This window comes from Panthera pardus, unplaced genomic scaffold (assembly GCF_024362965.1).
Source record: "Panthera pardus isolate Hobbes unplaced genomic scaffold, ASM2436296v1 HiC_scaffold_21, whole genome shotgun sequence".
In the NCBI taxonomy this organism is placed as follows: Eukaryota; Metazoa; Chordata; class Mammalia; order Carnivora; family Felidae; genus Panthera; species Panthera pardus.
Genome location: NW_026526777.1, coordinates 50824166 through 50848589, shown reverse-complemented (window position 1 = coordinate 50848589; position 24424 = coordinate 50824166). Strand labels below are relative to the sequence as shown.

General features: G+C 40.6%; 1 pseudogene; it reads right to left on the bottom strand.

Moving 5' to 3' along the window:
* Positions 1-394: 394 nt before the first annotated feature.
* On the bottom strand, positions 395-23482 carry LOC109250308 (40S ribosomal protein S4, X isoform-like; annotated as a pseudogene).
* Between the last annotated feature and the right edge of the window lie 942 nt (positions 23483-24424).

Here is a 24424-nt window from a genome sequence, read left to right as displayed (position 1 = left end):
GGGTGCTGCAGAAGGTGGCCTACAGGTGGCTGTGACCAGGAGGGTGTGTACAGTTATCCCAGTCAAGGCACTTGTAGCTGAATAAAGGGCTGGCAGTTGGCATATTGTTGACACTGGAGAGAGTTATTCTGGAAGGAGGGGTTACTTGCAGACTGCAGAGAAGTGAGGGGCATTGGCCTGTTCGTCATCTGCAGAGGCTGTGGAGGCTACTGTATGTCTTTTTGCCATAAGAGAAAGGTGGAATAGGGCATCATGGCCAAAGAGGCCCTTGGTGATTAGGTTACCCTGGAAACAATTCTGGAGGGGTTTCCTTGTTTAACAGGGACAACAGTGGACATGATCAGATAGTGGTTCACAGCATGAAGATTCACAGCATGAAGAAAACATTTCAGGGCTAGTTGATAAACTGCCTCTTGACGTGCAGGTCACATATGTAGATGACGAAGAAGAAAGCAAGGACCATCTCAACCACTGACAAGGAGGAGCGCCCCACGTACTGTGCCAGGGCACTGAAGCAGATGAGGATCGCTGGGCGCAATATAACATCAGGAAAAAGGAAAGTTCCTCCTGGGGCACATAAGAAGTTGGCGCAGAGGGGCTCTTGGATTTTACCTCAGTGTCTGTGGGAGAGTTCGACAGTGCCAGGCGTCTGCTGGCTTGCTCAAGGTTCAAGGGCACAGTGCCCACTGTCTGCCCAGGACATCTCTCTGTTTCTGCCTGTCTCTTCCTCTGTGTCTCCATCTGTATCTCTGTGTCTCTATCTCTGTCCATACACTCATCCATCTCTGGGTCTCTATCTATGTCTATGTCCCTCTCTCTATCTCCATCTATGTGTATCTGTTGAATGTTAAGACCATACTACACAACATTATTCATCTATGTGTGACATATTTGGGGCCATCGTTTACACACACATAACAAACTACCATATTAGGATGTAAAATGCTTAAAACATCTTCCCAATCACCAAATAACTGATGTGGTTGTTAACAAGCAATTGCTTTGAATGTAGTAACATAAAGTTTACGTGCTATACCATAAGCTTTATGTTCACAACAAGCAGCAGTAAACATAGCCATACATAAATTTGTTATAAAATGCAGACAGCGTTTTAAAATAAAGAGCAAGACAGTTTTTGATAATGAACTGTTACTTTACAAATAGAGTGAAGATTTGAGTCTTGAAAAAGGTTGAGAAGGAGAAATAGAATTGAGGTGAACATAAGGGAAGGGAAACAAAAATAATATAAAAACAGGGAGGGGGACAAAACACAAGAGACTCATAAATATGGCAAACAAACTGAGGGTTACGGGAGGGGTGGTGGGAGGGGGGATGGGCTAAATGGGTAAAGGGCACTAAGGAATCTACTCCTGAAATCATTGTTGCACTGTATGCTAACTAATTTGGATGTAAATTTTAAAAAATAAAAAATAAAAAAAAAGAAGGAGAATTGAAACAGTCATTATTTGTCACTGATAACCAAAGGCAATGATGTGAATATGCTTCATAAAAAAGAGACAATTGCAGGCAAATTAGAGTGATGCAGTAAAGTCAGTCTGTTCTTGGAAGCATTATTTTTTCTCCTCCTTCTAATTTTTTTTTTTTAACATTTATTTATTTTTGAGACAGAGAGAGACAGAGCATGAACAGGGGAGGGGCAGAGAGAGAGGGAGACACAGAATCGGAAGTAGGCTCCAGGCTCTGAGCCATCAGCCCAGAGCCCAATGCGGGGCTCGAACTCGTAGACCACGAGATCGTGACCTGAGCTGAAGTCGGACGCTCAACCAACTGAGCCACCCAGGCGCCCCTTTCTCCTCCTTCTAGATAAGGACATAGGATCATATGTGCTTCCAAAGTAATCCCAGCTCATCTCACTGAAAATTGTTTTAATGAATAACTTCCCTAATCTGTAATGTTGTGGATCAGATGGGTGAGTCGACAGATTCAAGACTGTAGGATATCAAAATATCGGGCAGTGGCACATCAGTCCAAAAGCCACAACTCTTTTCTTACAGTGTAACAAAAGCATTTTGTTGTGCTGTCTAGGACTTCCAATACAGTGTTGAATAGAAGTGATGAGCAGATATTGTTGTCTTATTCTTTAAAAAAATATTTTTTTAATTTATTTTTGAGAGGGGTGCCTGGGTGGCTCAGTCAATTGAGCGTCTGACTCTGATTCAGGTCATGATATCAGGGTTCGTGGGTTCGAGCCCTGTGTCGGGCTCTGTGCTGACAGCTCAGAGCCTGGAGCCTGCTTTGGATTCTGTGTCTCCCTCTCTCTTCCTTGTTCGTGTTCTCTCTCTCTCTCTCTCTCCCTCTCTCTCTCTTCAAATAAGTAAACATTAAAAAAAAAAAACAACAACGCTGTGAGCTGTCAGCAGAGAGCCTGACGTGGGGCTTGAACCCTCCAACCATGAGATCATGACCTAAGCCGAAGTCGGACATTCAACCAACTGAGCCACCCAGGGGCCCCCCAAAATAAATTTATTTTTGAGAGAGAGAGAAAGAGAGAGAGAGCACGCACTTGCACATGCAAGTGGGGGGAGGGTCAGAGGATCTGAAGTGGGCTCTGTGCAGACCACAGAGAGCCTAATGTGGGACTCAGACTCACAAACTGTGTGTATGTTAGCCAAACTCATAAACCAAATTGGGACTCTTGTGCCAGAAGACTTTTGTGCCTGTTTCTTTCCTTTGCTGTAATGGTACTAGGATATTGTGAGTTTGGGGTTGTCAGTGGCCATTTTTCCCAATCGCAGGGAAGAAGACTGGTTAGAAGGGAAGACCAGTTTGTGGAGGGAAGCAGAATGAAAAGGTAGATAGGAAAGAAGCTTAATTACATCATTTGGACTTTCAGGTCAAATCATGCCTAAAACTAGTTCTGCTTCTAGGCTTTTGGTACATAAGCCAATTTGTTCTTCAAAAAAATTGTTAAGTTTAGGTTAATTTGGGTTGGGTGTCTAACTTTTGTAGTAAGAAGAAATTTGATTAATCTTTCTCAAGAATCTGTACTCTCGGGCTTTCAACCTTAGTCTGTGGAGTCACGAGCTGTGGATTGGTGTTAAGGGACTTCTTTTTCTCTTTGCTCATTAGGTAGGAGGTGAAGAAAAGAGGTGTAGGTGTGCAGATGATCAATAAATATTTTTTGAAGTAAAATGCATCGAAAGAGTGACTCTGATCTTATGTCAGAGGTACAGTGGGGAAATGTGAACTTGACATCCTAAATGACACTCTGAGTGTATTTTACCTTTAAAAAATCATGGTATATAGCGACTAGATTTACTAGAAGCATTTAGTCTTGGCCTCAGGAATGTTATATATTCCTAGATAGCATTTGTGGGCTGTCCTGGCATCTCCAGTTATGGATCAGATTCTGATGTAAAAGAGCACAAGTTCCAAAATACTGACTTAGCCATGATTTTGTTTTTGTTTTTTAAGATGTTTTATTTATTTTTGAGAGAGAGAGAGCACGAGAGGGAGAGGGACAAAGAGGGAGGGGGACAGAGGATCTGAAGCGGGCTCTGTGCTGACAGCAAGGAGCCTGACGTGGGGGCCAAACTTACGAACCCATGAGATCATGACCCGAGCCGAAGTTGGAAGCTCAACTGACTGAGCCACCCAGGTGCCCCTAGATGTTTTTGTTTTTGTTTTTGTTTTAAGGTCATTGGAAAGTCTGGGAAGTATATTTTACTTTTCTAACATAAAAATTGTTTCTTACAATATAATGAAATGTGACATAATAAGACGTGTCAAAGATAGGCTTTGTTCTGAGAATAAATGAGCTGAACACTTGTCTATTGTGGTGAGTAAAGGAGTCAATAGCATCATATCTGAATTTCCAGGCACTGAATAATTTTTAAAAATAAATCTACAAAGGCATGTCATTTAATGAACCTTCAAAAACTTCTGCTTGAAATCTCTTTATAACTTAAGGGTTACAGAAATTCAGCAAATGTATATTTAGAAATAGAGTGAGTTTTACAAAATCAGGGAGATTGTTATAGTTATTTATTTAAATTATCTGAAAAGGTGTTTTTTTTTATTTTATATTATGTTGTAAATACATTTGGTGTGTCATTTTTAGGAAAATAAATTTATGTGAATCTGCTTGGGACCCTTGTGTCACGCAAAGGAGTCCATGTGTAACACGGCTCCATGACACGGATCCCGAACAGATTGCAGTATTGTTCATTCTCACACATCAATAAATAGTCTGTTTCCAGATGTAATGGGACTTACTGGTTTGGAAACTATTTACAACTGAATATTAAAGAATATTACTTTTATTAAAAATCTCTTGGAGGTCCCATGACATTTGCTGATTGAATTTGAAAAGTCAAGTAAAATGAGAGGTTCCCCCAGGCACTATATACATGGGTTTTAGAGTTAGACTGACCTGCATCTGGTTTCTTTCGCTGAGCGTAATGTTTTCAAGGCTCATGCATGTTATGGCATGCTCTAATAATCCATTCTGTTTGATTGCCTGAATAATATTCCATTGTATGGATTTACCACATTTTATTTCTTCATCAGTTGATAGACATTTGGGTTGTTCCTTTTCTTAGCTATTATGAGTAAGGCTGCCGTGAACATTGGTGTACAGATTTTCTGCATACACATCTGGTTTTTTTTTTAATTTTCTTTTAATGTTTGTTTATTTTTGAGACAGAGAGAGACAGAGCATGAATGGGGGAGGGGCAGAGAGAGAAGGAGACACAGAATCGGAAGCAGGCTCTAGGCTCTGAGCCATCAGCCCAGAGCCTGACGCGGGGCTCGAACTCACGAACCGTGAGATCGTGACCTGAGCTGAAGTCGGACGCCCAACCGACTGAGCCACCCAGGCGCCCCATACACATCTGTTTTAATTTCTCTTGTGTATATACCTAGAAGTGAAATTGCTGGTATAGCACTATTTCATATGGTAATATATATGTATTTTTTAAAGTGTATCTTTTGAGAGAGAGAGCGAGAGAGTGCGCGTGTGCACAAGAGCAGGGAGGGGCAGAGAGAGAGGGAGGGGGTCCCAAGCAGGCTCTGCACTGTCAGTGCGGAACCTGATGCGGGGCTCGAACCCATGAGCCGTGAGACCATGACCTGAGCCGAAGTCGGACGCTACCCAGGCACCCTTCATATGGTAGTATTTTGAAGAAATGCTGACCTGTTTTCCAAAGCAGCTGTACCATTTAACATTCCTACCAGCAATATATGAAGGCTCCAATTTCTCTACATCTTCACCAGCACTTGTTATTGTCTATTTATTTGGTGATTGCCACCCTAGTAGGCCCGAAGTGGTATCTCAGCGTGGTTTTGATCTGTATTTCTCCAATAACTAATGGTGTTGAACATATTTTCATGGACTTATTGGCCATTTATATGTCTTTGTTGGGGAAATGCCTATTCAAATCTTTTGCCTATTTTTTTCCTCTGCCTATTTTTAAGTGGGCTTTTTTATTATTAAGTTGTAAGAGTAGTAACCATTTAACTACTTAAGTAGCAACTTTTTCTAAAACAATACACTTTAAATCTAGTAGGGTATTTGTAAATTGTCATTTTGATGCTTTCAGGTTGTTCATAAAAGGTATAGGCATTACATTTTTATTAACATGAAGGTACAATAATTAACTAGTAATAGTATATTATTATAAATGTGTTTGTTCCTAAATCTTTTATTAAATATTAAAGAAAAAAGTTTATTTATTTTGTGAGAAAGAGTGAGCTGGGGAGAAGCAGAGAGAGGGAGAGAGAGAATCCCAAGCAGACTCTGTGCTCGATCTTATGAATCATGAAATCATGACCTGAGCCAGAATTAAGAGTCAGACGCTTAACTGACTGAACTACCCAGGCGTCCCTCTTTATTAAATCTTAACCGTTAATGTTCTCAATTTAACCAACTTTGGACCACGTAGAATCAAATTGGCTAGATTTTTTTCTGGGCTTGTATAGGATCACTCAGATAGCAAAGTCAGTCAAAGCCCCCAAATATTAAATGCTTATATTTTCTGCTTTATTGTTAATTAATGAAACAACCTCCTTAAGGCGCATAGTTTCTGATTCCCAGGAAAAAAGGATATGACCTTCACCTTCCCTGAGAGTCAGAGATCACTAGAGTAGGATATTAATTTACTCCAAATACCCGAAGTTGTTCATGAACTATTTCTCATGGCAATGGTACCTGTTTAAGCCTGTATTCTCTAGAGGCGGTCGATCCATACAGAGATGATTTTTTCTCCTGAACTAGGGTAATGACAGTGGAGAATAAGGGACATGGACAGATTTGAGAGACATGTAGGAAGTAGCTGTGACAAGATTTGGTGACTGATCAGAGAAGGGAAGGGGGAAAGTGAGAGTGGAGTTAAGGGTGATGCAGGTTTATGAAATGTGTGACTGGTTGGGTCACGGTGCTTTCATTAGCAGAAGGAAGAGGAGAATATAGGCTGGGTGTGAAGGAAGTGCCAAGTTCCTGCTTGGACATGATCCATTTGAAGTGTCTCTGGGAAATGTATATGGTGGGTGATATTGAGTAGACTGTTGTATACCTGGATCTGGACCTTGGGAGACAATTGTATGCCATAGTGGGAGTCTGACCGTGGGAGAGAGTGATAGTGCCAAGAAAGAATGGAGTGAGGGGAAAAGAGTGCCTAGTTCAGAACTCTGAGGAAAGGAGAAAAGAGAGCCTAGTTCAGAACTCTGAGAAACATCAATATTTGGAAGACAAAAAAGGAAGAGTTTGAGAAGGAACAGCCAAAAATGTAGAAAGAAAGCAAAATTCCTGGAAAAAAAAAAAAAGGAATTATCATCCACACCAAATGATTCAGAGTGTTCCAGTCACATAAGATCTGGAATGTGTCTGTTGGATTTTTGGAGGTTTTGGTGCTTTTAATGAGAGTAGTTTCAGGTGTAGGCTCACACAGCCAGTTAGTTGAAGACCTGAGATTTGAGCCAGGTCTGTCTAACTTTAAAAGCCACATATATATTTAGTGCCTGAGAGGGGCCATCTCATTTTACTTGACTTTCAAATCCAATCAGCAAATGTCATCAGACCTCCAAGAAATTTCTAATGAAAGTAATACTCTTTAATATTAAGGCTCAAATAGTTTCCAAGTCAGTAAACGTCCTTATGTCTGGAAACAATCTTTATTGACGTGCGAGGATGAGTAATGCTGCTGTTTATTTCAGGATCCGTGTCATGGAGCCATCCTAACGCCGGGGCTATTACACATGAACGCCTTCTTGTTATTTCAGTCACAAGGATCCAAAGCAGATTTGCATAACAGTCTATTGCATCAGGGAAAGGGTGCAGAGTGATGGGGGCGTGTACTGCCAGAGGAGAGGATATTTGGGCAGAGACAGGAGTGCAGTGGGGAGCAAAGCCATGGGCACATTCAGGGTAAGGCATTTCTGGCAGATGGAGTGCGAGTGTAAAGACTCTAAAGTGGAAAAGGGTTTATCAAGTGGAAGGCCAAGCAGGAAAGCTCAGAGATTTAAGGCTTAATCCTGCAGTGGAAGCCAAAAAAAGTCTCAAAGGATGCAGTTTCTAGCCTTTTTATCTTTTTTCAGTATTAAAAAAAATCTTTTGAAAAAGAAATCTTATGTAGAAAAGATTCAAGTACATACTGCAGTTTTTTCCTTTGAAACATTTGGGAGTAAGTTTTTGTTTTAAGTTATTTTTTAAATTTACATCCAAGTTAGTTAGCATATGGTGCAACAGTGATTTCAGGAGTAGATTCCTTAATGTCCCTTACCCATTTAGCCCATCCCCTGTCCCACAACCCCTCCAGTAACCCTCTGTTTGTTCTCCATATTTAAGAGTCTCTTGTGTTTTGTCCCCCTCCCTGTTTTTGTATTATTTTTGTTTCCCTTCCCTCATGTTCATCTGTTGTGTATCTTAAAGTCCTCATATGAGTGGAGTCATATGATAGTTGTCTTTCTCTAATTTTGCTTAACATAATACCCTCTAGTTCCATGTAGCTGCAAATGGCAAGATTTCATTCTTTTTGATTGCTGAGTAATACTCCATTGTATATACATACCAGATCTTCTTTATCCATTCATCCATCGATGGACATTTGGGCTCGTTCCATACTTTGGCTATTGTGGATAGTGCTGCTATACACATTGGGGTGCATGTGCCCCTTCAAAACAGCATACCTGTATCCCTTGGATAAATACCTAGTAGTGCAATTGCTGGGTTTTAGGGTACTTCTATTTTTAAACTTTTTGAGGAACCTCTGCACCCTTTTCCAGAGTGGCTGCATAAGTTTGCATTCCCACCAGCAGTGCAAAAGAGACCCTCTTTCTTCGCATCCTTGCCAACATCTGTTGTTGCCTGAGTTGTTAATGTTAGCCATTCTGACAGGTGTGAGGTGGTATCTCATTGTGGTTTTGATGTGTATTTCCCTGATGATGAGTGATATGGAGCATTTTTTCATGTGTCGGTTGGCCATCTGGATGTCTTCTTTGGAGAAGTGTCTATTCATGTCTTTTGCCCATTTTTTCACTGGATTATTTGTTGTTTTGGGTATTGAGTTCTTTGATAAGTTCTTTATAGATTTTGGATACTAACCCTTTATCTGATATGCTGTTTGCAACTATCTTCTCCCATTCTGTCGGTTGCCTTTTAGTTTTGCTGATTGTTTCCTTCACTGTGCAACAGCTTTTTATTTTGATGAGGTCCCAGTAGTTCATTTTTGCTTTTGTTTCCCTTGTGTTCAGAGACATGTTGCATAAGAAGTTGCTGTGGCTGGTCCCCAATTTTTTAATGTGTATTTTCCTCAAATAAAAATTGGTCTCAGGGGGCGCCTGGGTGGCTCAGTCGCCAACTTCAGGCATCCAACTTCAGCTCAGGTCATGATCTCGTGGTTTGTGAGTTCGAGCCCCATGTCGGGCTCTGTGCTGACAGCTCAGATCCTGGAGCCTGCTTCAGATTCTGTGTCTCCCTCTGCCCTTCCCCTGCTCATGCTCTGACTCTCTCTGTCTTTCAGTAATAAATAAACATTAAAAAAAAGTTGGTCTCAGGAAAAACATTTTGAGAAAACTATGAGATTTTCTCAAGAGTTTCATCACAGAGTTCATTAACTATATTTAAGAACAGGGGAACTTGGGTGGCTCAGTTGGTTAAGCATCCTACTCTTAAATTTGGCTCATGTCATGATCTCATCGTTCGTGGGTTCGAGCCCCACGTCAGGCTCTCTGCTGATAGCGTGGAGCCTACTTGGGATTCTCTCTCTCTCCCTCTTTCTATGCCCCTCCTCCACTCATGTGCACTCTTCCTTCTCAAAATAAATATTAAAAAAAGTGTATCTAAGAACAATGTTTATTGAACTCATAATAGACTATATGAATAAAATGTTCAATAAATGTATTAATACTTACCAAAAATGGGTAGTACAACATATGTTATACTGTTTTATGGGTACTTAATATTATTGTTAGTTGAATGGATGAATGAATGAACAAATGAACAAATGAATACTTTTATTTTCTCAGGTTTTATAACCTAACATTTTTAGCTTGGGCAGTTTTATCTGAATGCGATATCCCAGGTGTCTTAATTGTAGTATCACATAATTCAGCACTAGTATTACTTTTTAATTACTTTTATAAAGAAACAAATGTCAGAATGATGGTGTATTGTCTTAGTGGATTTTAATAATAAAATACTTACTGTTTTGTATTTGTATTAGTTTGTGTAATCACTGGCATAACAAGGTAGGAAATGTGTGAACACTGTGTTGCTGAAGGTTCAGGTGTATGGATTTGTTAAAAATAAGAAGGCTTGGGGCACCTGGGTGGCTCAGTTGGTTAAGCATGTGACTTTGATTCAGGTCATTATCTCACAGTTTGTGAGTTCGAGCCCCACATCAGGCTCTCTGCTGTCAGCACAGAGCCTGCTTCAGATCCTCTGTCCCCCTTTCTCTCTACCCCTCCCCCACTTTTTCTCTCTCTCAACGTTTTTTATTTATTTTTGGGACAGAGAGAGACAGAGCATGAACGGGGGAGGGACAGAGAGAGAGGGAGACACAGAATCGGAAACAGGCTCCAGGCTCCGAGCCATCAGCCCAGAGCCCGATGCGGGGCTCGAACTCACGGACCGCGAGATCGTGACCCGGCTGAAGTCGGACGCTTAACCGACTGCGCCACCCAGGCGCCCCTCTCTCTCTCAAAATAAAAAAAAGTTTTCAAAAATAAGAGGGCTTACATGTAATTTTCACTAGCAACTCATGTGCTATTAACAAAGGTGTTATTTGAAGATATGATTACATGTTCTGCTTACTTCAAGTGTCTTAATATTGCTTCTAGATGATTAACTATGGTTTTCACATTTACTTTCCATTTGCAGGTTTAATTTAATTTTTAATTTTGTATTTTCTTTTATAAAAATAAATCAACATTAATGAAACAAGATTTTTAGTTAAGGCTCCATGATTGTCCAAATGATTTACTAAGAATTGAATAGATTAGAAATGGTGTATTTCATGTGATCATCTCAGTGACTGTAATATCAAGCCTATATCTCAGAAGGCAAGCAATTCCTTTCATGAATAACCTTGGAGGATCACATGGGCACTTGGGCATTATTATTTTCATTGTGAACTATAATGATGCTGTGACATTTCCTTTTGCTGAAATAGTTGAACTTATTTAATAATATCCATAATTTTGAATTTCTCTTAGGCCCAAAGCATTAGTTTTTAAGTCATAATCCCCTAGAACTGGCTCCTTGAAGTAATTTCGGTAATTTTGGTTGTTTCTATCAAGTCAATGCTAATATATGGTAGGATTCACCAATCCAGGCATGTGCAGGTGCCTCAACTGGGCACACGTGGCTCGGGTGGAGTGCCTGTCTTATAAAACCGTGTATCATCACCACATATGTTAATGCCATAAGAAGAAAGAAGAAATGATGATGCTGGTCAAACAAACAAAGGAAACAACTAGTAATGGAGGTCTAATCTGATCTTCACTGCTTACAGCTCCTCACATTGTCTGAAAGAGTTTTGTGCTGTCCATTAATCTGAAGAGATGAGTAACTTGGAAGGAGTGATGATGCTTCTTCACCCTCCCTCCTGCCCCCCTCAACCCCACCCCCCGCCGATGCCTTCATGATTGTTGTGACATTAGTTCAGTGATGCCTCATTGCCATAATTGATATTCATTCATTTCCTTCCTTGCATACCTGTTTGTAGCTGATATGCCAAGAAGGGTATATCTTACTCTCCCTTAAATATTATTGAGGAAAAGCCACACTACAGTATTTACCTTATTTCTTAGGAATTTGATTTGTTCACAACAGATGCACAGTATTTTCTGTATTTTAAAAAAAATTTTTTTTTAATGTTTATTTATTTTTGAGACAGAGAGAGACAGAGCATGAATGGGGGAGGGTCAGAGAGAGAGGGAGACACAGAATCTGAAGCAGGTTCCAGGCTCTGAGCTGTCAGCACAGAGCCCGACATGGGGCTCAAACCCACAGACCGTGAGACCATGACCTGAGCTGAAGTCAGACGCTCAACCGACTGAGCCACCCAGGCGCCCCAGTATTTTTTTTTTTTATTTATGTTGATTTATTTTTGAGAAAGTGTGTGAGTGGAGGAGGGTCAGAGAGAGAAAGAGAATCCGAGGCAGGCTTCACGCTGTCAGCATAGAGCCTGACATGGTGCTCAAACTCATGAACCATGAGCTTATGACCTGAGGGAAAGTCAGATGCTCAATCAACTGAGCTACCCAGGCACCTCAATATTTTCTGTATGGTTTTTAATGGCTTCCTATTTTAGCAGTTGTTGAATGTCTTCCTTTAGTGATGATGCAGGTATTGTACCCATTTTGGTAACACCCACCTATACTGATCAGGTTGGTCTGTTGTCTCTTTGTAGTTGTTTGTGGCAACACAGCTCCTTGGAGGGGCATCATTTTCCTTCTTCTTGTGCGGTGCTTCTTGAATGTTTTGTAACTTCAAGATATCTTTCAGTAGAGTTTATAAACATGTTGTGTACCCCTTAGGCAGGTAGTATAGTGGTTAATAGTATGGATTCCAGAGCCATAAATCCCTGGCTTTGAATCCTAGCTCCATTGCCTACCCACTTACTATATGTATGATTTGGGGCAAGTTGCCTGTTCTCTTTGTGTCTGTCTCTTCATTTGCATGGTGTTAAAACCAGTAAAAGCCTACTGCTAATTACCTGCTGTGAGGTTTCTATTACTAATATGTTAAAGGACTTCGGACAGTTCCTGGCACATAGTAAGTACTAAATAAATACTAAGTAATAAGTTCTAAATATTATGAGTAAAGAAGTATGAATGTTATTTGTGTTGCATTCACTGGTACTGAGTAAAATACTTTCCAGCTCTGTGCACCTGCATTTGGGATTGAAACTGCGTGATGAACCTTTACCTTCTCTTCCTCTTGTTTCGGATTTATGCCCCGGTTTGTGTAGGGTGTTGTAGACCATTTTTGAAGACAGCCTTGTGAACAAGCCATACTCCCATCTGACTCTCACGAGCATCAGTGGAATGGATTAGTGTCAGCAAACATGCATCTATCTATTTTGACCATGGGGGGCGCATAATTGACATTTGTTCATTTCCTTCCTTGCATACCTGTTTGTGGCTGACTACAGCTATTTTCTGTTGTTAGCAAGCCAACCTGGAAGTAATGCTTGTTGCAATTACTAACAGTTGTCTGTGTAACCTTCCCATACATGTCAGGTTTCTAATTCTAAGGGCTTAAAGAACGGTGAATATTTTAAAATTCAAAGAGTTTGCATGCAACAACAATTTATTTATCATCACAAAACATTTAAACTTTGTAAGTAACTGGACAGTATTCACAAAATGCACTAGGTCTGTTTCTGAACACAATAGTTCCTAATCTGGAGACATAACTTTAAAAAAAATTCTTTTCAATGTTTATTTATTTTTGAAGGAGAGAGAGACAGAGCGTGAGTGGGTGAGGGGCAGAGAGAGACAGAGACACAGAATCGAAAGCAGGCTCCAGGCTCTGAACTGTCAGCACAGAGCCTGACATGTAGCTTGAACTCACAAGCCATGAGGTCATGACCTGAGCTGAAGTTGGCTGCTTAACCGACTGAGCCACCCAGGAGCCCCCACAACAACTTCTGCTATGCTTTGCGTCAGGGAATCCTTTTGCCCAGTATTTATTTCAGAAATTTTAAGATTAGTCCAAATTAGTTTAGTCTTAAGAATTTTATGATACCCTTTGGGGTATCACACCTAGGTATGAAAAAATGAACCTTGGAAATCACCAATTTGTACCCCACCATTCACACTGGTAGAAAAACAAAACCAAATAAACATAGCAGCTGTGCTATCCTCCACAGATTTCATTCACCTCTAGATCCAGCAAGAGATACTGAAGAGCAGGTTGAAATAATAAGAAGGACATTCTTCTGTGGTATAAGGCCACGAAGGAGCATAGAGGTAGTACAGAGAAAAAAAAGCATGGGATTAAACATTGATAATTTTTATGGTCAGAGGACTCAGCATCATTACGTGCCATGAGAATTCTTGTTTAGAGTATAGTTGAAGAACGTATTACTGAATGGGCTGTTAGAGACTGAGTGCCCTCAGGGGGAGGGATGAGAAAGGGGAATTTGGTGGTTGAAAAATGAGTAGGACTAGAATGACTCACCTGGTACTAAGGCCCATCAGTTCAAGGGATGAACAAAAGCATTTCTCCTTCTGCCTTCCTAAATCTCAGCTAACCCGTTCAGGCCAGATTCCTCCACGAGGGCAGCAAAGAGGTCAGCATGACATAAACCTAAGGACAGGAGGCCCATTCAGATTTATGTAGGCTTGGGAAGGTTCTGTCTTGTCTTCTTTCCTTTTCTTTTTCTAAACTCCTGTCAGAAGGCCATAGGGAGTCCTGACTGTGTCCCAGAAACCAGGCAGAGGACAACTCAATAGCTCAATAGGACAGCTCAATATGACAAAATAAATCCAAGTTTATTAACTAATGATCTGAATTTGCACCAGAGTTTTGCCTTTCTGGCTGTTTATGAGTGTATTGAACACCAGTAATTGATATATTTCTCTTGCCATTTCACAGCACTAACCAAATGATAGGTCCACTTGTTAAATTTTTAGCTAAGGTGAAATCACATTAAGAACTTGAATGGTGCCTTAGTCCCATTCATTACGGTAATGAATAAGTATCACTGTGCCTGTGTGTGCGTGTGTGTGTGTGCGTGTGTGTGTGCGTGCGCACATTTGTGTGTCTGTGTTTTTTTAAAATTAATTAATTAATTAATTTAAAAATTTACATCCAAGTTAATTAGCATAGCAACAATGATTTCGGGAGTAGATTCCTTAATGCCCCTTACCCATTTAGCCCATCCCCCTCCCACAACCCACTCTAATTACCCTCCGTTTGTTCTCCATATTTAAGAGTCTCTTATGTTTTGTTCCCCTCCCTGTTTTTATATTATTTTTGCTTCCCTTCCCTTACGTTCATGTTTTGTGTCTTAAATTCCTCATATGAGTGAAGTCACGTGATATTTGTCTTTCTCTGACAAATTTTGGTTAGCATAATAATGCCCTCTAGTTCCATCCATGTAATTGTAAATGGCAAGATTTCATTCTGATGTTTTTAAAAATTTTGTTGTTTTAATTTACATTTGAAAGAGACAGACCATGAGCAGGGGAGGGGCAGAGAGATGGAGACAGAATCTGAAGTAGGCTCCAGGCTCCATGCTGTCAGCACAGAGCTTGATGCAGGGCTTGAACTCATGAACCTCGAGACTGTGACCCGAGTTGAAGTCAGATGCTTAACCAACTGAGCCACGCAGGCGCCCCAAGATTTCATTCTTTTTGATTGCTGAGTAATACTCCATTGAATGAATGATATATATATATATATATATATATATATATATATATATATATATATATATATACACACCACATCTTCTTTATCCATTCATCCATTGATGGACATTTGGGCTCTTTCCATACTTTGGCTATTGTGGATAGTGCTGCTATACACATTGGAGTGCATGTGCCCTTCGAAACGGCACACCTGTGTCCCTTGGATAAATACCTAGTAGTGCAATTGCTCGTTGTAGGGTACTTCTATTTTTAAACTTTTTGAGGAAACTCCATACTGTTTTCCAGAGTGGCTGCATCAGTTTGCATTCCCACCAGCAGTGGAAAAGAGATCCTCTTTCTCTGCATCCTTGCCAACATCTGTTGTTGCCTGAGTTGTTAGTGTTAGCCATTCTGACAGGTGTCAGGTGGTATCTCACTGTGGTTTTGATTTGTATTTCCCTGATGATGAGTGATGTGGAGCATTTTTTCATGTGTCTGTTGGCCATCTGGATGTCTTCTTTGGAGAAGTGTCTATTCACGTCTTTTGCCCATTTCTTCACTGGATTATTTGTTTTTTGGGTGTTGAGTTTGATAAGTCCAAAATCTATAGATTTTGGATACTAACCCTTTATCTGATATGTTGTTTGCAAATATCTTCTCCCATTCTGTCAGTTGCCTTTTAGTTATGCTATTGTTTCCTTTGCTCTGCAACAGCTTTTTACCTTGATGAGGTCCCAATAGTTCATTTTTGTTTTTGTTTCCCTTGTGTCCGGAGTTGTGTTGAGTAAGAAGTTGCTGCGGCCAAGGTCAAAGAGGTTTTTGCCTGCTTTCCCTTCGAAGATTTTGATGGTTTCCTGTCTTACATTTAGGTCTTTCATCCATTTTGAGTTCATTTTTGTGTGTGGTGTAAGAAAGTGATCCAGGTTCATTTTTCTGCATGTCGCTGTCCAGTTTTCGCAGCACCACTTGCTGAAGAGACTGTCTTTATTCCGTTGGATACTCTTTCCTGCTTTGTCAAAGATCAGTTGGCCATATGTTTGTGGGTCCATTTCTGGGTTCTCTGTTCTGTTCCATTGATCTGAATGTCTGTTTTTGTGCCAGTACCATACTGTCTTGATGATTACAGCTTTGTAATACAGCTTGAAGTCCGGGATTGTGATGCCTTCTGCTTTGGCTTTCTTTTTCAAGATTGCTTTGGATATTCGGGGTCTTTTCTGGTTCCATACATGTTTTAGGATTGTTTGTTCTAGCTCTGTGAAGAATGCTGGTGTTATTTTGATAGGGATTGCATTGAATATGTAGATTGCTTTGGGTAGTATCGACATTTTAACAATATTTGTTCTTCCTATCCAGGAGCATGGAATCTTTTTCCTTTTATTTGTGTCTTCTTCAATTTTTTTCATAAGCTTTCTATAGCTTTCAGTGTATAGATTTTTTACCTCTTTGGTTAGATTTATTCCTAGGTATTTTATGGTTTTTGGTTCAGTTGTAAATGGGATTGATTCCTTGATTTCTCTTTCTGTTGCTTCATTTGGTGTATAGGAATGCAACCGATTTCTGCATTGATTTTATATCTTGCAACTTTGCTGAATTCATGGATCAGTTCTAGCATTTTTTTGTTGAATCTTTTGTGTTTTCCATATATAGTGTCTTGTCATCTGTGAAGAGTGGAAGTTTGACCTCCTCCTGGCCGATTTGGATGCCTTTTATTTCTTTGTGTTGTCTGATGGCTGAAGCTAAGACTTCCCATACATACTATGTTCAATAACAATGGCGAGAGTGGACATCTCTGTCTTGTTCCTGACCTTAGGGGGAAAGCTCTCAGTTTTCCCCATTGAGGATGATATTAGCATTGGGTCTTTCATATATGACTTTTATGATCTCGAGGTATGATTCTTCTATCCCTACTTTCTTGAGGGTTTTTGTCAAGAAAGGATGATGTATTTTGTCAAATGCTTTCTCTACATCTATTGAGAGGATCATGTGATTCTTGTCCTTTCTTTTATTGATGTGATGAATCACGTTAATTGTTTTGTGGCTATTGAACCAGCCCTCCATCCCGGTATAAATCCCACTTGGTCGTGTTGAATAATTTTTTAATGTATTGTTGGATCTGGTTGGCTGATATCTTGTTGAGGATTTTTGCATCCATGTTCATCAGGGAAATTGGTCTGTAGTTCTCCTTTTTAGTGGGGTCTCTGTCTGGTTTTGGAATCAAGGTAATGCTGGCTTCATAGAAGGAGTCTGGAAGTTTTCCTTCCATTTCTATTTTTTGGAACAGCTTCAAGAGAATAGGTGTTAACTCTTCCTTAAATGTTTGGTAGAACTTCCCTGGAAAGCCATCTGGCCCTGGACTCTTGTTTTTTGGGAGCCAATAGTTCATTTTTGCTATGTTTCCCTTGCCTCTGGAGATGTGTTGAGTAAGAAGTTGTTGTGGCTGAGGCCAAAGATGTTTTTGCCTGCTTTCTCCTTTAGGATTTTTATGGCTTCCTGTCTTACATTTAGGTCTTTCATCCATTTTGGGTTTATTTTTGTGTCTGGTGTAAGAAAGTGGTCCAGGTTTTTTTTTTTCTGCATGTCACTATCTAGTTTTCCTAGCACCGTTTGTTGAAGAGACTGTCTTTATTCCACTGGATATTCTTTCCTGCTTCATCAAAGATTAGTTGGTGTGTCTGTATTTGAAAAGAAACTATCAAAGGCTGATCCTGTAAGTAGCTTCCACTCTGTGGAGGGGGCTGAAGCATGCATACTGGCAACTCTAACATGTGCCTAGGTGCCACAAAATTTCAGCTGGACTGTTAAGATGTATAGAAGGAGAGGACAGGCCTTCTAGATGGAGGAAACTTTATATTCCAAGGCACAGACACAGTGAAGCTTGGATGTTTCTGGGAATGGTTTCATTAATTCATTCCTTTTATGTGTGTGTATATATATATATATATATATATATATATATATATATATATATATAGAGAGAGAGAGAGAGAGAGAGAGAGAGAGGAAAGAGAGGGGGGAGAGAGAGGGAGAGGGAGAGAGAGGGAGAGAGAGAGAATAACTCCTTTGTGTCAAACACTATTCTAGACCCCGGAGATACAGCACCAAACAGGGCAAAATCTTTGCTCTTATGAGGCTTTCATTCTGAGAGGCAAGAGGATAGACAGTAAAAAATCAATTAGATAACTTCAGATAGTGATAAGTATTATCAAGAAGACAAAGCAGCATAATATAAAGCATAAGTGGGGTGGAAAACATTAGATAGTGTTGTCAAGAAGGAGTTTAATTAGACTTGAGAATAGAGTCTATGATAGAAAAGTGGAAAGGTCATATTGGGGCGGCCATGCAACATCTTGAATGTCAGGTCTGCTAAGCTCTCTTTGGGCATTTCAAGAAAACACTAAGTACTTTAATTCTCAAAGAAGTGGGAACTGGTGCTTGCTTTCCTGACCAATGGTCTTTTCCAGAACCATGTATAGAGGCACTGTAATCATGTATCCATGCTGGACAACTCAGTGGAAATGGTCATTCTATACTTGGACCCTGTTGTATCTTGAGATATTTAAATCTATTCAGTTTCTAAATGCCCCAAAGGCTAATGTTGATGTGCTTGTCCAGGAGATATTGAAGACCTTTTCGTAGTCACTCATAAAGTACTTTTGAATCACAGGTAACTTTAGTTTATTATTTTTCCTAACATTATCTCTCACTGAAGTCAGTTCACACAGGAATTCACAAGACTCAACCACTTTTCAGTTGTTTTTGTCAAAATGACCAAATACAGTTTTCAAAAAATAAATGTGTCATTTCTTGAATTCTGTACCTAAAAAAAGTCAAATTGGATTTATCTAAAATAGTCTTAGCTATATGATTTTCATTCAGTGAAAATTCAGAATATTTTGGCCCACAAGGAGAATTTTTAAAAATGTTTATTTATTTATTTATTTTGAGAGAGAGGCAGAGAAAGAGGGAGGGAGAAACCCAAGCAAGGCCATGCTTGGTCAGTGCAGAGCCTGATGTGGGGTTTGATCCCGTGAACTGTGAGATCATGAGCTGAGCTGTTAAGTCAAGAGTTGGATGCTTAACTGACTGAACCACTCAGGCACCCCACGAGGAAAATTTTTAAGGAAAGTTTTAAGCATGTGAGCTGTAGTGGACACTGTTATTTTATATATATATATATAAATACCTTAACATTTTTTTAAAGTTTATTTACTTATTTTGAGAGAGAGTGCTCGTGGGCGGAGGGGCAGAGAGAGGGAGAAGGAGAGACACAGAATCTTAAGCAGGCTCCACGCTGTCAGCACAGAGCCTTATGCGGGGCTCGAACTCATAAACCGTGAGATCATGACCTGAGCCAAAGTCAGATGCTTAACTGACTGAGCCACCCAGGCGGCCCAAAACTCTGTTATCTTAATCCATGATTTTTTTTTTCTTGACACAAAAACTATTCATTGGACAATATCAGCTTTTCTGTAGCTCTAAACATCTATACTTCTAGAAGATCTTACAGTTTGGAAGGCTTATAAGATAGCTATCTGGAGTATGTCTTACGCGAAGAAAAGAGTTTTCTCTCTGAGCTGAATGACAGCAAAGAAATAGGCAATACCGAGCTTGTTTGTTGCCAGCGTGGTAGGAGGGACAGTCCTGAGAATGGAGGAGGGGGGCTGGGTTGTGGATGATACTACAGATTAGAAAAAAGAGGAAAACGTGAAAACAAAGCAAATGGGGTAGAAGTGGGCTTGTTTCAGTGTTCGGTAAGGATACACCGTCCCATGAAATCAAGCCACAGCAGTATACTTATTAATTTTGTCACTTTTATAGAAACAGCACTTACAAAACTGGACAGCAGAGTATCTGAAGGAAAAAAGTTATCATTGCTTTTTATAAAATTATGGAGGATACTCTTTAAAAGCAACAGACAAGGTTGAATTAAGGTTGTAAGAATGGGGCGCCTGGGTGGCTCAGTCAGTTAAGTGTCCGACTTCAGCTCAGGTCACGATCTCATGGTTTGAGAGTTCGAGCCCCACGTCGGTCTCTGTGCTGACAGCTCAGAGCCTGCAGCCTGCTTAGGATTCTGTGTCTCCCTCTCTCTCTGCATCTCCCTGCTTGGGTGTGTTCTCTCTCTCTCACAAAAATAAGTAAACATTAAAAAATTTCTTTTAGGTTCCAAGTATAGATTGAGTATAGCCCCCAAATTATTGTGCTGAGTTATTACCTTTCTTGATTTCATTCAGCTTATGAAGTATTTTTTTCCAAGTTTGTGTGCCTGGTGGGTGGACGATGCGAGATGTAGCACAGCAGAGTTTACAGCGACTGGAGCTCAGGGGCTAGTTGCCAGGTGAGCAGTGAAGAGTCAGACAAAGAGAGAATCATATGTGTAATAGCCGGGGCTGCCATAGCAAAATATTGTTGACTGGATGGCTTAAACAACAGAAGTGTGTTTTCTCACAGTTCTGGAAGCTGGAAGTCCCAAGATCAAGGTTCTAGCTTGTTTGGTTTCTGGTGAGAGCTCTCCTTTTGGCTGCCTTCTTGCTATGCCCTCACATGGCCTTTCCTTAATGTGTGTGCAGGGAGGGCCGAGAGGAGGGAAAGGGGAAAGAGAAAGAGAGTTCACTAGTTCTCTGGTGACTCTTTCTGTAAGGACACTAATCCTGTTGAATCAGGGCCCCACCTTAATGACCTAACTTAACTTTAATTCCTAAGAGGCTCCCATCTCCAAATATAACCACACTAGGGGGTTTGGGCTTCAAGATATGAATTTGGCGGGGTAGTAACGTGTAGTTTATAAAATACAGTGGACGGAATGAAGCTTCCAACTGAAGCAGAGAGTAGAACAGTTTTATGACTGAGTAATAAATTGGCCTCTGAGCTTCCAGGCTAAGAAGGCAAAAAAGGGAAACATAGTAGGCTGTATGAGTTTAAGTCAGTGGATGATCTCTGTAACATCTGAGGCCTTAGTCCCTCTTATTTTGTGTTTCTGTTTGTTGAAGCACTTATAGACACTGGGCAGTAATGGCAGGGGTAGAGAGGGATGTAGTTTAAGGGTAGAAAGAGTGTTGCACTTCATCACACTCCAGGTTTTTTTTTCTACATAGAAGGCTGATTTTAATGTTTATTTTTTGAGAGAGAGGGAGAGAGAGAAAATGAGCAGTGAGGAGCACAGAGAGGGAGACATAGAATACGAAGCAGGCTCCAGGCTCCCAGCTGTCAGCACAGAGCATGACGTGGGGCTTGAACCCATGAACTGTGAGATTATGACCTGAGCCGAAGTTGACGTTTAACCGACTGAGCCACCCAGGTGCCTCAGAAGGCTGATTTTAAACAGTGCTTTTATCCCTCGGAGCCTGGGTGGAAGATGTCACAAAGTGCAAGTTCTGGACTGGAGTTGGGTTTATTCACACTAGAATTAAATATTGGAGTCTCTGCACTCTCAGTGCCTTTGGAGGAATACAAGAAAACAAGTGGAAAGTCACAAATCCTGCAAGCAGATTATTTTAAATTTTAAAATCTTTATTTATCTTTGAGAGAAAGAGAGAGAATGGGAGACAGAGGATCCGAAGTGGGCTCTGTGCTGAGAGTGGATCCGATGTGGGGCTCGATCGAACTCAAGAGCTGTGAGATCATGGCCTGAGCTGAAGTCGGACGCTTAACTGACTGAGCCGCTCAGGTGCCCCTGGATTATTTTAAATATGAGAAGGATTTGTAAACCCTATTACTGGTTCAAGTTAATAACATACTTTTTCCAAAACTGCTAAGAATTTTATGTTAATTCCTTTGTATTCAAGTTAATTTAAAATGATTTTATCCTGAAAATTACCAATATCTATGGGATAACTGGAGGCAGCTCACTGGTCACGAACTAGAGTTGGTATTTTTATTTTAGGTTTTGTGTTGGCCAATAGGTGACCTGTGTGCCATGCAGGGGATCACAGGACCATTCGAATGATGCCTGTGTAATTCATTAATACTTAGTTCTGAAATGGTTTCAGAACTAATACTTAGTTCTGAAATGGCATTCTTCAATTCTTTGTTTTTTTATTCTAATTGTGCCGTATTATCTTTTTTTAAAATGCTTATTTATTTTTGAGAGCGAGAGTATGAGCCAAAGAGGGGCAGAGAGAAGGAGAGGGAGAATTCCCAAGGAAGCTCTGTGCTGTCAGTGCACAAGCTCATGAACTTGTGGGACTCAGGCTCATGAACTGTGAGATCATGAACTGAACTGAAATCAAGAGTCGGGTACTTAACTGACTGAACCACCCAGGCACCGCTATCTTTTTTTTATTTTTATTTTTATTAAAAAACTTCTTTTTCATGTTTGTTTATTCTGATAGAGAAAGAGAGCACAAGCAGGGGAGAGGCAGAGAGAGAGGGAGAGAGAGAATCCCAAGCAGTCTCTGCACTGCGGGGCTTGATCCCACGAACTGTGAGATCATGATCTGAGCTGAAATCAAGAGTCAGGCATTTAAGCAACTGAGCCACCCAGGTGCCCCGCCATATTATCTTTTTAAAAAATTGAAATATGGTTGACCCATAATGTGACATTTGTTTCAAGTATGTAACATAGTGATTCAACAACATCTATGTTATGCTATGCCTATCACAAGTGTAGCCACAATCTGTCACCATTACAGTGCCATTGACTGTGTTCCTTATGCTGTGCCTTTTATCCCAATGACTTACTCATTCCATAAATGAAAGCCTGTGTCTTTCACTCTATTTCATCCATTTTGCCCACCCCCCCCCCCCCCCCCCCCGCCAAACTCTCCCCTTTGCCAAACATCAGTTTGTTCTCCGTATTTATGGGTCTATTTGTGCCTTCTTATCTTAAATTAGGTACAAAGACCCTTCAGGTCACATCACTAGAGATCATTTCACCTACTGTTCTGTTTGACTGCCAGTGTCTTGTCTGTCCTTCAGCAATGGTGAAGTGGATCCCTTTTCCTCAGGCAAGAGAAATCCATGTTTTGTTGCCTTTGCCAATAATGAAAATGTTGGAGAGTTGAGAGGCAAAGCTGTTGCCTCTGGTGTCTTTCACGGGAACAACGCCGAAAGAACTAGGATGTAAGATGTCTCTCTTCATCGGTGGTCACACCAATTCTTTACATGTTAGCACCTCTGATCACTATATACAGGTCACCAGGGTCAAACTTGATGCAATCAGTAATCTGTCCAGTCTCCAAATCAATCTGAATGGTTTCATTTACTTTGGTGAGGAATCAGGGGGACAGTTGGTGTGAGCATCATGGGTCACCAGATGAGGGATTTCTTTTGTGCCCACAAAGACCTTTCTTACTTCACACAACTTGTACTTGGCTTCCTAAGGTGTAATATAATGAACAGCAAAGGACCCTTGGTGTCACAGATGAGATAGGAATTCTCTTCAGTCTTGTCAATGCCCATGACATCTATTAAGCCAGTAAGGTAGGTTGTATCAGTTTGGACTTTGCAATCAACCTTATTGGACTGCTGCATGCAGATCTTCTTTATTTCCTCTCCTGTCAGAGCATACTTAAGTGTGTTCCTTGGAGAATGATGAGGAGAAGACATTCTCTCAGCTCTTGGGGCCTGGTAGATGGATGAGCAACAAACACACTGGTCAAATTATTAGCATCCACTGCTTTAGAACTGCTGCACACTTGAGATGCTTCTTGGGACCAGGAGCCATGGCTGTGGTAGCCATGAAAAGAGCATTCTTCAGTTCTTAGCTTGTGTAAACTTTCTTTTAGTTCAGCTTGGTTCTTAAATCTATGTTGTTTTCTCAAAATGGTAGAAAGGGAAGAAATAATTCCTGATCATTAAGATCCTTTCAAAATGGAAAATTCAGGGGGCACCTGGGTGGCTCAGCGGTAGCATCTAACTACAGCTCAGGTCATGATCTCATAGTTCGTGAGTTTGAGCCTCGTGTGAGGCTCTGTGCTGACAGCTTGGAGCCTGGAGCCCACTTTGAATTCTGTATCTCCCTTTCTCCCTGCCCCTTCCCCACTCACACGCTTTCTCTCTCTCAACAATAAATATCAAAAAAATTAAAAAAAAAACAAAATGGAAAATTCAAGAATTATCAATGTCTAAAGGTATAACTAGAAAAACAAATATACTATAAATGCAAACTTTTATTGCTCCATTCATCCTTTGTCCCTTCATAATGTGATCTTTTTTTTAAAAATTTTTAGTGTTTATTTATTTTTGAGATAGAGAGAGAGAGAGAGAGAGAGAGAGCGAGCATGAGAGGCAGAGGGGCAGAGAGAGAGGGAGACACAGAATGAGAAACAGGCTCCAGGCTCCGAGCTGTCAGCACAGAGCCCGACATCGGGCTCGAACTCACAGACTGCGAGATCATGACCTGAGCCAAAGTCAGAGGCTTAACTGACTGAGCCACCCAGGTGCCCCATAATGTGATCAATTTTTATGGAGTACCTTCTACATACTAGGATATTAAAAAAATTTTTTTTTAATTTTTTTTTTTTTTTTTGAGAGAGAGAGAGAGAGAGAGAATGTGGGAGGGGCAGAGAGAGATAGAGAGCACAGAATCTGCAGCAGGCTCCAGGCTCTGAGCTGTCAGCACAGAGCCTGATGCGGGGCTCGAACTCACGAACTGCGAGATCATGAC